The following is a 13,343-nucleotide window of genomic DNA, read 5'->3' as shown; positions in this document are numbered from 1 at the left end:
TGCTGGACAGGCTCTTCTACGCTATATTGGGTTCAACTGGGTTGTGAGACAGCTCAACACACCTCATTAGCATAATGTGTGAAAATGTATCAGACAGTACAGCATCATATTTTCAAAAACGAAATAAAGATAGCGTATTAAAAAATAACCCTTTCCTTCAAAACAGTTATAATATGTCCTGCCAAAAGTCATGGCATAGCAGCATGCAAACTGAAGTAAGCAGATGTGAACAAGCTTTGCATGTGCAGTGTTGACAAGGACCAGTCACTAGCACTAGCGCTGTTTGAGCCTTCTTTGCATTTAACTTACGTTTAATAAAATATAGTTTGTATATAACACATCAACATCACTTGCTTTTAATATAAATATAAAAAATATATAATACTACTGGATGTAACTAAGCAAATGTTCTGGGGTTGATGCTGTAGTTGGTCAGGTCTAGGTTCAGCAACAAGCTGTGCTGAAAGAATGAGGTCCTGAATATACTGATTATAGACCAGGTTATTCTATCAATTATTTTTTTCTTCCCTGATGGCACAGACATATTCCAAGATGACCATGTCAGTATTCATGGTGCTGGAATTGTGTGAAAGAGTGATTCAGGAAGCATGAGATCATCATTTTCACACATGGATTGAGAGAGTTCACCACAGAGTCCAGACCTTAACCTCATTGAGAATCTTTGGGATGTGCTGGATGGAGAAGACTTTGTGCAGTGGTCAGACTCCACCATCATCAATGCTGCTGCAAGATCTTGGTGTAAAATTCATGAAACACTGGATTGAAATAAATGTTGTTCTGAATAACAAAAAAAAAATGGAACTAGTCGTCGCTGCAGAGCCACAAGTCCAGGGTGGTCCTGATTTTAAAGTGAATCACAATAAATAAATGCTATTCAAATAAATACTCGAAGTTCCAATAAAATTTCTGCCAAATGACTTTAATTTTGAAGGTCGTGACATTTGGAGAACATTATATTTTTATCCGACAACATCAATATGTTATTGTCTCCAGTAAAACAAGGCAAATTCTTCAGACCCAGTGATTTTGATAGCATCTGATACCCACATGCATTTGCTTGTATAATATTTTGTTTCTGATACTTTACATACATTTATTTGCTGATGTATCACCTTCATGTGTCCTACGTACCACTGGCACTGTTTTAAGGTATTATCATATTATTATTATTATTATTATTATTATTATTATTATTGTTGTGGATAATCATAATGGATCTGGTGTAAATTATTGAAAAGCCACTAAATGTGTGTCGTCGCTGCTGAAATGTATGAATAGTGTGAAAGGTCCATGAGGGAGAAAAAACATCAGGATCCTGTGGGGTACGATTGTATGGTGTTGTTACATTACATTACATTACATTACATTACATTTGGCAGACGCTTTTATCCAAAGCGACTTACAATAGTGAAATACAAAAGTAATAGAAGGTAAAAACATATTTAGACAGGGCCTAAAGGAGGTCAAAGGGGAATAATAGGATAGAGGAGTGAAGGAGGGGTAGAGGGAAATGAGGTTAGAAGTAGTTAGTGTGTTAGAGGTGTTTGGAGAGTAAGTGCTCTTTATAGAGCTTTGTCTTCAGGAGTTTCTTAAAGACATTAGTTGTAAAATAAACAGTTTTGTATTATAATTTGGAACTAGCTAAATCATCTAAGCTATCCTGTATTTAATTGGCTTGGTGAGTTGTGACAGTTGTAATTAATAGGTCAGGTGTGAATGGTCTAAATGCTTGTAAATATGTATTTGTAGTAAATGGTAAATTCTGAAGCCATTTTTTTGTGTAAGTTAAATGTTATGAAAGGATAATTACTCACATTTTTTATTGTATTGTTAATCACCACAGATGACGGCCACACTCCTCTGGGCATCAAGAGGATACTGTGGAAGCCCTCTCGTTGAATAGGAAAACTGAACTGTTTACATTGGAAACAACTACTGTTCCACAGACCAGAGTGACTGACTGACTGACTAAAGGTAAGATTTAAATTATTACTTCTTTTCTTAAACTGCACACTTACCATACATAAAAGTGTCTCATCAATGTTCAATGCTTGAGCCATTGGGTTTTAAAAACAGTCACTTCATAGTAATAAAGTACTTTAATAATTTTAGATGACTGGACAGAGACAGATCTGACTAAAACTATTCGTTTCTCAGGGGGACGGCTGTAAAAAATTTTTCACACTTCTACTCAGTGATAAAACTCTCGCATCTGGACTGCAATTGAAAAACAGGAGAACCAGTGAGTTTTTTTTTTTTATTTCTTAGTCACATGACATCGCGTTCAGTAGCTCCTCCATTTCTAATCGCTGTGTGTTTACGTAGATCTCTGTGGAAACGCGCACCAAAGTGTAATTACGGTGCGAGTCCAGACGGGACTAAAATTACTGGAGGACCACGGAGTTCAGCGAACAACAATAGATAATTCAGCCTGTCATTTTTTCAGAGGATGTGAAAAAGAGAATAACACATACATGTTTGTTCTGGACAGGAATAAAATCACAGAGAACCCCCCCCCCCACCATAAAAGAGAAAATCCCATCCGGATAGGGCTTATAAAAGTGCTAAAACTATTTATTTTATTCATTAATGTTGTGTCAAATATATTATTATTATTATTATTATTATTATTATTATTATTATTATTATTATTATTATAATTCAAAGGGGGGGCATCAGTTGTTACAAAAACTCAAAATATTGGCTTTATTTAGCCATCGGCCACGTTTACTCTCTAAATATCGGCATCGGACGATAAAAAAAGTATTGGTCGATCACTACACAGTGTTACATCAGCAAACGTAAATATGAAGCAATCACACCACAAATCTAAAAATGTCTAAAGGCTTTATTTATCAAAATTAAGAATTAGATTGTGATATACAATTTTTCCCTATCACCCTGCACTACATTTAAGCATAGAAATCCACACTTAGCCAAACTTTTTGCCCATGGCTAGCTGAATTACAGCTCACTGCTCAGACTTTCTCTCTTCAGCACACTGTCCTTTGTTCCTCCTCCTCTTCTGTGCCAGGGCTGCCTCTCCTCGAGCCACTCCAGCCTTTTTATTCCCACCATTCTGTGGGTAATTCCTGTGCTGATGGAAGGCCCCTGTATTGCCAGAGTTAAAGCTTCATGGCCTCCTCTCGTGAAGAGATGGAGAAAAGACAGCAGGGGCTGCCTGGTTGCCTAGCTACATCTGTCAGAATGGGCTAGGTAAATAGAAGATGTTTGTAAAGTCAGCTGGACTGGAGCTGGACTGAATGAAGCGAGGCTAAAGCAGACGTTAATTGTTAAAGCTGCGCTTCACCTGTGGTCCATAACTGTGTTTGGCTTTTTTAGCCTTTTAAGTGTCTGCAAATGAGCATATTTACCCAGTCTTCCCCACTGGCCTGAGTGTAGTGGGCCGGCTGGGAGACTGGTCTGAGGGAGGAGAACAAGTAACCAACAAGTAATCTTTATAATGACCATGTTAGTGCTTTCTTAAGCTTCACACATTTACTGCAGAGTGAATTGCAGTGAGTAATCTGAAGTAGTGTAGCTGACGTAGGTTCTGAGTCACTGAGTCTGTTCCAGGCTTTGTCTCCAAACAACATCTAAGAGCTTTTTAACACCAGGACTGAGACATGCTAGTGGAGGTGGTTCTGGAGTGGTGTGCTTGTGGTGAGAACGTGATCCGGTCTTGATCCGACTCAGCTATTAAATATACTCCTACAATCTGATATATTAACCTGATAATGATAATTCCCACAGCTATGAACAGACACTGTCTCTGCTGCTCCATGCTGTTTACACAAATGAGCTGTGCTGCGTTCACTACTTGCAGCTGCTCGAATCGACGTTTACTACATGCACATCTGTGCGGTGCACGTCCCAATAAAAACACTGTGTTTGAGGGCACAGCATTTCAGCGTTCATTGTTAAAGCAGCTTCACACTGCACAGATATATGTGCTGGAACACAGAATCTTTTCACTATATTTACTTTCTTGCTCCTGTGCCAGACAGCTCTGACCAATCAGAGGAGACAATGTGCTCACATGGTTTAATTGGGGCATACTTTGCTGCGTTTAGGTTTGTGCCTGTGTGAAACCAAACCAAACAGAGGGAGAAACGCTCCATATCAAAATGAATTCATCAACTGATCTGGAACATAGAAAGAGCTACGGCGAACATGGAGATATGAGAGCAGCAAAATCAGGCTAATGAAACATCTGTTCATTCACGTCTTTATACCAAATAAATGCAGAATTGGAACTGAGGAGAATTGCCGAGCTAAAAGAGAGCTCAGTGCAATAACTTACAGCTCTGGAAAAAATTAAGAGATCACTTCAGTTTCTGAATTAGTGTTTCTGATTTTGCTATTTATAGGTATATATTTGAGTAAAATGAACATTGTTGTTTTTTCTATAAACTACGAACAATATTTCTCCCAAATTCCAAATAAAAATATTGTCATTTAGAGCATTTATTTGCATAAAATAAGAAAGAGCTGAAATAACAAGAAAAGATTCAGAGCTTTCAGACCTCAAATAATGCAAAGAAAACAAGTTTTGAGAGTTCAGAAATCAATATTTGGTGGAATAACCCTGGTTTTTAATCACAGTTTTCATGCATCTTGGAATGTTCTCCTCCACCAGTCTTACACACTGCTTTTGGATAAATTTGTGCTACTCACTCCTGGTGCAAATATTCAAGCAGTTCAGCTTGGTTTGATGGCTTGTGATCATCAATCTTCCTCTTGATTATATTCCAGAGGTTTTCAATTTGGTAAAACCTAAGAAACTCATCATTTTTAAGTGGTATCTTATTTTTTTTCCAGAGCTTTATTCCCACCAAAAACTGTCTCTTTAACTACCAGCTTTCAGCTCGTTACAGCCGTATATGACTGGCAGGACTGAGGTAGAAATCTCTAATATCTAGGATATTAGTCTCAGTCAGGCGTCACCCATCTTATACCCATCAATTAACAGCAGTCATGTCTGGGGCAGCTAACAGACTAATGCCTGAGTCTCAGCTTGGCAGCAGTAACGTACTGGATGTGAGGGCTGGGAAAGTTTGTTTGGTACAGCAGAGCTCTGAAGTTCATGTTTTAAAGTTCATGTTTTGCTGTGAGTGGAAAAAAAAAAAGAATAAATAAGTAACTCACCATCCGCTCGGATTTATTCACAGCTTGGCTCGTTCTGTTTGGCCGTGGCCCACCGGAAGAGCAGTTGGCTCTAGTTGCTCCAGCAACATCTGAGAGATGAAAATTCAATATTTGAGTTTGTGTTTGGCTTCCCGCACATAGCAGCGCCCAAAATCTGTCCCTTTCAGATGACATTTACAGCAGCCATCCAGAGCACTGCTACATGTATAATTATACTACCCCAGTTACATATTATTGAAAAAAAAAATGTCTAAAAGAAATTTGGTAAGTTGGTCATGTTACAAAAGTCATGGGATAGCAGAATGTAAATTGATAATAAGTGTAACCTCATAATAGGAGTACTGCTTGTGAACCACCGCAGCTGTATGTGTTGCGAGGTGTTATCTTGTAAGGGACACTCAACACTGGCCAATGTGCTCATGGCAAGGCGACAAGAATTATCGATTGAGTTTGAGTGAGGTCTGATAGTGGTGCCAGATGAATGGAACATACATTTCTAAAGTGTCGAGGTGCAGGAATTTAACATTACTCAATCTAAAGTGTCTCAATTACCAGGATTACGTCATATATGTCATTTATTAACACCACAGTAGACAGTGCAGATATTTCAGTGTGTTTGGGTGATGACGATAATCTTGGCGATGTCATAAAACACTTCGGTAAATTAAAAATGTACCACTGCAATAAAATTAATATTACAATCATTCAGTAGTAACAAAAAAACTGCAAGCTTCTCTATTTTGTAAACAACAAGAACTTACCAACAATTGTATTAAATGACAATATTTTAATGAAAAAAAAATATGTAGTATAAAAATAATGTAACAAAATTATACTATACCAATTAGAGTATATTAAGGTATTATTTAGTATGATACATAGACTGTATATAGCTGGACAGAGCATCGTCTCTCAAAAGTGAAACCACCACAGGTCGGGCGCCCCCTGCTGTTCGGTTTCAGAAAGCTGTGTGACCCCACCCATCCCCATAGGTTTCAATGGCAAAACAGAACAACTTTCAATCAGTTTTTTTTCTAATATACTGTAATTCTACCTCCATTATTTAAATGAAGCATCTAGTGTAGCCTCTGCTTATATTGTTAAATTTTTATATCCCCACAGAACTCGTTTTTTAAAACGTTAATCAGCTCTATTTAAAAAGGTGTGGTTATTGTAAAAGGGCTGGTAAGGGCCGTCAGCTCCGCTCCGCTCTGCAGCCTGTGACCTCGAGGCAGCCCTCAGGGGCGGGGTTATTTAAATGAGTGGGCGGTCTCTCCACAGTCTTTCTCCCTCCTCTGGTCTCTACTGCGCAGACTCGGGTTTCAGGATCGCCAACATGGCGGAAGATTTTGGCTTCATTTTCACGGAATGAATGGGAACAGCGACACGGCGTCCATCTTTTTTACAGCCTTTGGTATGATATGATATATGGCACACTCATAGTGGTAATGACTGTGGTGAACATTTTGGTCACTCATTGTACCCATATCATAGAATAACTCCCATAGAGTAACTAATACAGACCTCGCCTCACCAATTGCAACACTATTTCTGCTGAGATTTTTTTTCAACGATTTGTCACATGAAGCACAAGCAGCCAGAACCCGAGCACACAAGAGAGAGAGGGGGAGGAAAAGGAGGAAGAAAGGAAGAGAGGGGTGAGAGGAAAGAAGAAAGGCAGTAGGAAAAGTGTCATCAGAAATGGCGGCTGGCGCTGACAGACCGTTAGACGCAGAGCTGAGTTGGTTTTCCTGAATTAGAGTTGACGTTGCTCAAATAAACTCGTGCGCTAAAAGAATGGAACATAATTGCTTTGAGCTTCAGCCTCAAACGCCTCTTGCTCCCGGCTCAGTGCTGACACCAGCAAACCGGCCCGCCGCACACTTCCACACACACACACACACACAACACAAAATACACACCTCAGCCTGCTGCTAATGGAACAGCTGATGAATATATTTCTACTACAGCTGGGTGATATGAACTCCAATCAGTATCACGATTCATTCAACATTTATCTGTAATCTAAGGATTACGATGATTAATTATTGATCTTTTATTGAACAAGGAACATGGCATTTTACATTTAGTATAAGCTGCTAGTGTTGCTCAGTTGGCTCAATGTTTGTTTGAATTGTCCTTTAAGTTAGTTCCATGTTGTAAGACTGGAAGGGGCGGAGTAAAGGGGTGGAGTCACATGGCTACATACACATGGTCATATGTGAAGGTGGAAAGTAACGAATTACATTTACGTACATTTACACGTTACTGTAACTAAGTAGAATTTATGAGTAATTTGTAATTTTTAAAGTAGTTTGTAGTTTTTAAAATAGGTAATTTTGATTTTACTCAACTACATTTTGACACAAGTAATTTACTTCGCTACACTGGAAAACTCCCAATTACGGAGTAAAAAATAAATTGCTGGGAAAAAAAATAAATTGTCTAATTTATGATTTGTTGTACTTTTTTTTACATCAAATAATTAAAAGTAACTATGTAACTTTTACTCAAAGTACATTTTAAATTGAGTACTTTTTTACTTTTACTCGAGTAGATTTTTAGATCGGTACTTACTTTTCCTTGAGTAGAATTTTAGCAAAGTGAAGGTACTTTTACTTAATTACAATTTTTCAGTACTTTTTCCACCTCTGGTAATATGTTAGTAAGGGGAAGGGTACATAAACACACACAGTGAGAAAAACATTACATAAAAACACAATTGCTCTTTACGTGTGAGTAAGAAACTAAAAATTGCTTTGCATCTTTTAGAAAAATACAATGTGCATGCATATAGAGTGATTTTTCTTTAAAATAAATACTTTGTTAGGAGAAAAATCTAAGGAATTACTGAATGAGTGGACTCGCTTTTAAACATGCTTTGTAAATGTCACATGCGTTTTGGTAACAGGACTAAGGAAAATGTACAGTAAACATCTTCGGCTCAGAAACCTTGTAAAAAAAAATGAAGTAAAGCTGCCTGAGTTTGACCATTACATGTTTTAAATAGTTAAATATATATTTGTTTTTAGATTCAGAATTGAAAAAAAAAGAAGTTTAATTTGGAAGAGTTACAACAGGCAAGTGGCTCGTATAATAAAGGATGTAAGAAAAGGTGAGTGTGCTTGTGCCAATTCCTGTTCCGGTTGTGAGTGGTATAATTCAAGCGAGCCTAGACTAATGAATCAGTCACATAAAACACTGCATAATGCGTAGTTATCATCTGATATCACTAGCAATGCTGAACTGAGACAATGTTAACAATGGTGGCTAATCTCTTTTATAGTTTAATTGTAGCATCATTAACTCAGGTGTGCTGTTATTCTCAACTCTAACAGCCCATATCTGAGGTAAAGGGAATTCAGCTTTAGCCTGTTTGCTGTTGTTTGGGAACTCAGATGTGATTGGTGTTAATTAATGCGACTAATCGGAGAGGCCTGACTGAGTGTAATATTGTAGATCGTGAAACTGAATTCAGGGAGTTCTTTGAGATTTTACCTCCGTCCTGTTAGTCATGGTGGGGGGTGGTGAGCTGAAAGCTGGTAGTTAACGTGGCAGCCTCCGTTTCGCTTCTCCGGCAAAAGCGGGAACGGTGGGAAAGGTGTAATCACACACAGCGTGTGCACAAAATGTGCTCTGCGCTGAGGTTGTTATTTTGGTCCGGCCTAATGGAACACACTGCTCTCGTTGAACGAGGAATCATTAACAACCTGCACACACACACACACACACAAAATAAAATAAATTACTGCAGTATTCATTTTAGCTTCATTCATACATCAGATGGAGAAAGTGCTGTCTTCGTGATGTGGACGTGCGCACGAGCGCGTGAGATCAAAAGCTCCCCGCTCCACGTTTCTCCCCGTTTCTGTCAGTAATTGATGGAGGCCTGTTGATTGGCTACATAATGCAGCAGGTCTTTATATTTTCTCTTATTTTAGACTAATGAGGGAAGTCACAGCTGTGCCAGTGAAGGTATTCACGCTCTCTGATGGCAGCGGGGGTTCGGATTGTAAGGCGATTGGGTTTTAACAAAGTAACAAAAGGTGCGCTTTTGATCACAGCATCAGTGACTGAGGTCAGGTTTGACCCATAAAAGAGAACTACAGTATTCTTTTGATGGGAGCTGGGTTCGGATGCTCTAAGCTGCTCTTTGATGGTTGAGGTGTTCGATGAGTTGTTCATCCCACCCTGCAAAAACGCATTTCACGAACATAAGACAAATATATATATATATATATATATTTTTTTTTTTACCAAATCCACAAGAAGTTTGGCCTTGTTACGAAGCACAAAGGACAAGTATAGCATTTTACCAGTTACCAGTATAGTACAGTACTGTGCAAAAGTTTTAGGCAACAAAGCAAATTTCACTAATCTATTCATCTCAGCAATATCAGTGTTTTTACCTGAAAAAGCATCACATATGATTTGAACAGAAGCAAATAAACATACATACAGTAACAAACGTAACAAAGAATTCTCATTTTTAACTGTTATATCCTGTGAGCCAAGCTAAGAACAAAGTGTAGAGATTCCAGATTTCTATTGGATGCTCCTCAGCCAGCATGTGCATGTTCAGTTCCATCAGCAGCTCACCTGATTTAACATCAGTAAGTTCAGATTTACCAAACTAGGTGTTGATTAATATGATGAGAACTAGAAATAACTCTAATAAACTCAGATGAGGAACAGAGATTAGGAGATGTTTTAAGGAAAACAGGGCTGTAAAAGCTGCTTTGCTTTTTGTAAAATTGCTGTTTGTGTTTACTGTAATGCAAATGTTTTACTGAGTTAATAAACACTTACTGCGCAGATAAGAAGCTTTTTTTTTTGGCTAAAAATTTGCACAGTACTGTATGTGTTTTGTTTGATTTTGGTCATGCTGCCCGTGCTGTTTTTTTTTTTTTGCTTGGTCAAGTTAATCATGTTTGTAGACTAGCTAAACTAATAAACTCCAACAAAACCATAACCTATGGTGCCCAAAATCTAATCTGGTCAACTAATTTACATATCTTAATTAGCTTGAGCTGGCCTTGCTATTTACTTCTGTTTATTTTAATCTGGACGGGATTAGTTTCTCAGGGGGGTTCTGGGGTAATTTTCTCTTTAATGTGGGGTCCTCTGTGGTTTTATTCCATTTATTCCACGATCATGTATGTGTTTTTCTCAGACGTCCTCTAAGAAAATTACAGGTGAATTATTTACTGTTTTTCGCTGAACTCTGTGGTCCTCCTGTAATTTTAGTCCTGTCCAGATCTACATCTCTGAGTTTCATCACCTTGTGTTTAATAAAATATCTGTTTGTCCACTGCCGCGCACCGTAATTACACTTTGGGCGCACGTTTCCACAGAGATCCACGTAAAAAAACACAACAGTGAGTGGAAATGGAGTAGCTTCTGAACGTGATGTCATGTGACTGAGAAAGCCACAAAAAACTCACTGGTCCTCCTGTTTTTTCAATTGCAGTTTGGATGCAAGAGTTTTATCACTGAGTAGAAGTGTACAATATTTTTCACAGACATCCCCTGAGAAACTAATCCTGTCCAGATAGGGCTTAAGATTATCTATAGTAGTTTAACGATTTTTCAAATTGAGAAATCTCCATTTAGTTAAGATGGATATGCTTTGAAGCAACAAAATTATTGGATGAACCTTTATATATTTGCAGATTTAGAGTAAAATTATAAATGTAGGATATTTTGTATGCTCACATACACTATCTGTTTTTTGTGCAAAGAGAATTGTGGGTAAGGAGAGCTGAGAAGGGTACAATAGTTGTATTCTTAAAATTGTTTCTAACAGTGCTTGCATTGGTGTCGAGTGGTCCAGCGGTCTAAAGTGTTGCCACTAGGATTATTGATTGCTGGTCAAATCCCAGTCATGCAGATTGCCATCAGCTGCTGGAGTCCTGAGAGAGCATAATTGGCTTTGCTCTTTCTGTGAGCTGATGTTTCGGAACTGAGCCATTGCGCTTTCCTTCGAGCTACTTGGCTATGTTGCAGCAGCAGCAGTTTGAAAAGAGGTAGAGTCTGACTTCACATGTTTCAGAGGAGGCATGTGCTGGTCTTCACCCCCCCTTGTGTTGTGTGGGGGATATACAGCTGATTAGCAGCTGAATGTGTGGAACAATTGGCCTAGCTAAATTGGGAGAAATATGAAGAAAAAAAAAAAAAGAAATAAATCTTTCCAGAAAAAAAAAGAACAAATGGCCTTGACTTTGAAACAGCCTTCTGTGATCTAGAGGTTGAGAAATTCAGTCTGCCCTGGCTGCAGCTTTGGTTTTGGTTTTATTTTGGTTTTGGTTTGATTTTTTAAGAATACACCAGTTGTGGCTTCTAAATAATATAAAACGGGTACCACTTTAAAATAAGAGTAGCTTTATAAAGGTTTATGAATGGTTTATAAAGGAATATACTAATCGTTATTAATTAGGTTACAAATACTTTAAAACCCATTATTAAGCAGTTAATAATTATATAACAACACATAAATAGAAATAGCAACAGTTGAAAATTTATAAAATATTAATTCCACACTCATTTCTACTGTCAAACCTCAGATCTTTCTAGATACTGATCTTACTTTGTGTTTTCCATCAGTCAGCATTGAACTTGTCAGGTGTAAGTATGTTTAACTATTTACTATAAATTAAATAACTACGTTGAATTAAATTACTAAGCACACAACGGATCACTGTTGCCTTTTCAACTGATGTGTTGTAACTGCTTATCAATTGATTTTAGGGCATTTAAAACATACTAACTAACTTAGAAACCATTTATAAACCCTTTATAAGGGTAGTCGTATTTTAAAGTGGTACCCTAAAATTGCATTGGGACATAAGTTTAACCTGTAAGTAAGACCTTCTCTCAGTAAAACTGTGACTACTTCAAAATCTGCAGCCTCAACTTCTCCAGCCTCACTGATTCAGTGCTTCTGTAAAGCATGTCTGATGAAACACCAGATAAAACCCAGATTTTCTGTTTCCTTAAGAAAAAAACAAACTGAGCTCGATGTTTCAAAAATATTGACGACCCACTCAGCAAGATCTCGTCGTCAAAGGTGCTGCAGTGACTTTCTGCTGAACACAACACTGTACCGATCCAGAGGGAGGGAGGGTTTATTCTGCTTTTCAGCAATTAAACCTCCTCCCTGGAGACACAGCTGTATAGGAAAGGACCAATCGCAGAAGCCCAGAGAGCCCATATCTGAATTCCACTCATATTAAGTTTAAAACATCAGAGCTGCATTCAGCGTAGCAAAGTGTACAACCATAGTTTTGCAGGAAGTATCAAAATACTAAAAAAAAAAAACATCAAAAATGATCATATTTAATGAGCTACACATACAGAACTAGTGTGTGAGCATGTGTAACACAACATGCCAGACATCTCAGCATGGAATTACTGAGGTTTCTTATGGTGTCCTGTGATAATCCATCCCATTCAGCTGGAATATTCACTCAGTTCCTGCTGGTTTCGCGGTTGGGGTTCAGTGTTGATTGATAGCGCGTCCAATAGCATTAGTCCCCCACATTTTCAATCAGGCGTAGGTCTGGCAAAGCGGCTGGTCATGGCATAGTATCTCTCTGTGTTTTTTTTTTTAGGGCAAGTTCTTGAGATGAGAGCAGCAGTATATGGACGGACATCGTCCTGCTGGAATTGTGCACCAGAGAGTGCTGTTAGAAAAGGCTGAGCCACTGGTTACAGGACTTCCTTAATGATCACCACTCCAACCTTATTATTTCCATATCTGCACTCATCCCAGAATTACTGTTTGGAGCACCATCATTCCAGAGAACCCCACAGCTCATTGTTAGGGGCTCTATACTCCTCTAAAGCTGGGTCATGCTAGCTATTAGGTGGCAATTATGGTGTCAATAGTTTCATCTAACTTATCTGCTCTAGAGATTGGGAGGTTTCATGGCTAAATTGGAGCAGCCTGGTGGCCAATCTTCATTAAATGCACATTATTGCACCAGTAAGAGCATGGAGAGTGTGAAGGTTCAATTAGCAGGGTAAGAGCACAGTTCTGCTCAAAATATTGCAATGCACACAACATTATGGGTGACATAGCAGAGTTCAAAAGAGGACAGATTGTTGGTGCACGTCTTGCTGGCGCACCTGTGACCAAGACAGCAAGTCTTTGTGATGCATCAAGAGCCACGGTA

Source organism: Astyanax mexicanus, chromosome 24 (assembly GCF_023375975.1).
Source record: "Astyanax mexicanus isolate ESR-SI-001 chromosome 24, AstMex3_surface, whole genome shotgun sequence".
NCBI lineage: Eukaryota > Metazoa > Chordata > Actinopteri > Characiformes > Acestrorhamphidae > Astyanax > Astyanax mexicanus.
This window is presented reverse-complemented; position numbering follows the sequence as displayed.